Raw genomic sequence first — 2,500 nt, 5'->3', positions numbered from 1 at the left:
GCTAAAACAATACGACAGAGCAATAAAGTAGTCTCTATTAATGAAAGGTCGCGTTTGATACTTGAGATCTTCCTCTAAAATCTTCCTCTATAAACTCAAACAGACTAATTTCGTCTAACAAAATAAGAAATGAATAAGGACAGGCAAGTCCTCCGTTTTGTGTCCATCACCCTAACCATCAATCAATGTTGTTGTGTATGATGTCCGGTCACGTGATATGGGTGTGACGAATCAGGGAAGGACCCGTCGTGACTGCTAACAACCAATCAAGCAGCGAACGCGTCATCATTTCTAAACGTACCCGTTTTCGACCGTCCACACGAAGAGGCAACCCCGTAGTTTTCAAACTTACCCGTCCTCGGGAGCGTTTTCAAACTCCGGCGTAGTGTGGACGCTCGGTGTAAACGTAGCAAAAACATATGAGTTTATATATGGAGACGGAGTGGTGTGGACATAGCCTGAGTTTACTGAGGCTCAGTTCAAAACAAGGAGGAGCGGCATCAAGCGGAATTAACACGCATAATAAATGATCAAAACTACTAACGCTATATAAAGAAGCACAAAAACATGTTTCAGGAATAAACTGACAGGAGACCAGCTGGGTTTAAGTACAGGTGAGGTGATGAGCAGATGGAACACAGGTGTGGAACAAAACAGGCGGGAAACTAAACAAAGACAGGAAGTAAAGTAACTGAGGAGTTATGGGTGAATGTCAAAATAAAACAGGAAGTGAAATTACAATGTCACAATTATACTGTGTTCACAGCTTTGGTACTCAGATTCTATAATACCACACTGTAAAAATACTGTTACAATAAAAGTACTAATACCACACTGTAAAAACACTATGTTACACTTAAAGTACTAATACCACGTTGTAAAAATACTATGTTACAATAAAAGTACTAATACCACACTGTAAAAATTCTCTGTAATAGTAAAAGTACTAATACCACATTGTAAAAATTCTCTGTAATAGCAAAAGTACTAATACCACATTGTAAAACTACTCTGTAATAGTAAAACTACTAATATCACATTGTCGAAATAATCCCTTAGATGTTAAAGTCCTTAATTTTAAAAGTTTCTTGAATAATTGTAAATATAAATGTGATGTAATCAGGATTAAATAATCAGATTAATGAACCCAGATTACATTTAAAAAAGCGTGTAATCAGATTATCGAGGAGGTGATATTGATCAGAGGTGATATTGATCAGAGGTGATATTGATCAGATGAACGTTGCTTCTGCTTCCAGATGAAGTCTGAGGTGTCGTGTGACGGCGACGACGTCATCGTGAGCCGAGCTTCCTTCACTTTGATGTTCGCTCCCTCGGAGCCTCATTATTCTTCACTTCCTCTCTGTTACTTTCTCGGCTCTTTTGTCAACTCACAATTGTACCTCGAGAGATTTTTGAAAAGCCCCTGTGGGTTTAAGGCTTTCATTTAATTATCAAGAAAAGAAAAGTGTATTTTGTTACAGCTTCCTGTGAGAACACAGAAACACCAGAGAAACAACTCAGGAGGTTTTCATTCATGTTTTAAATATTTTAACAAAAACATGCTTTTACATCTCTTTAAAGAATAATTTGATAGTGTATGGTACTGTATCTAGGAAATCACACTGGTTTACTTTACCCCAAAAAAACAGATTTTGCTGTGATTTAATTGTAAACGTTTAAAATGTCTTTTTTCTGAATGGAGTTTGGATCGATCGGTGCTACCGAAGAACTCTGGGTGCCCACAAACAGAATAATACCTCAACTTCAACAGGTGAGGGCTAACCCTAACCTGACACAACGTAATGTAGTTACGTCACTTCCGTAGTTACGTCACTTCCGTAGTTATTTTAACGGAAATCACGATCTTTACTAAGTATTTCCCGATCATTTCCTGAACCTAACTAAGTGTTTCACGATCTTTTCCTAAACCTAACTAAGTGTTTCACAATCTTTTATTAAACCTAACTAAGTGTTTCACAATCTTTTATTAAACCTAACTAAGTGTTTCACGATCTTTTACTAAACCTAAGTAAGTGTTTCACGATCCTTTCCGGAAACTAACTAAGTGTTTCACGATCTTTTCTAAACCTAACTTAGGTTTGTACGTTCTATGAGGACACATTGATACATAACTTTGGCTGTTTCACGTTAACGATGAAATATGCAGAATGTCGTTAAAATGTCTTTATTCGCCCATGATGTTGAAACCTTCTGCAAACTCCCGATGAGTCAGACGTCTGCCAGAACACGATGAAGTATTTTCTTCATTTACACTTTTCCAAACATTAATATGCTGCAGATATTGTAAGTGTTGAAGCAAAGGACGAGGACACCTCAAGGTAGAAACAAGCCTTTAAAGACATGTTCTGTTTTCCTCACTAAGTTTTATCAGAAATGTCTTCAGGGTGAACGATTTGATGAAAACAACGGCGTGGGTGACGAGAATAAATCAAGACTGAACTGAGAACTTCATGAATAACTAACGAAGTCACTCCGA

The sequence above is a fragment of the Cebidichthys violaceus genome, unplaced genomic scaffold (assembly GCF_023349555.1).
Source record: "Cebidichthys violaceus isolate CVI_PGR_0920_01 unplaced genomic scaffold, fCebVio1.0.p SCAF_36, whole genome shotgun sequence".
NCBI classification, from domain to species: Eukaryota; Metazoa; Chordata; class Actinopteri; order Perciformes; family Stichaeidae; genus Cebidichthys; species Cebidichthys violaceus.
The sequence above is the reverse complement of the archived record's forward strand: the minus strand, read 5'-3'. Positions refer to the sequence as shown.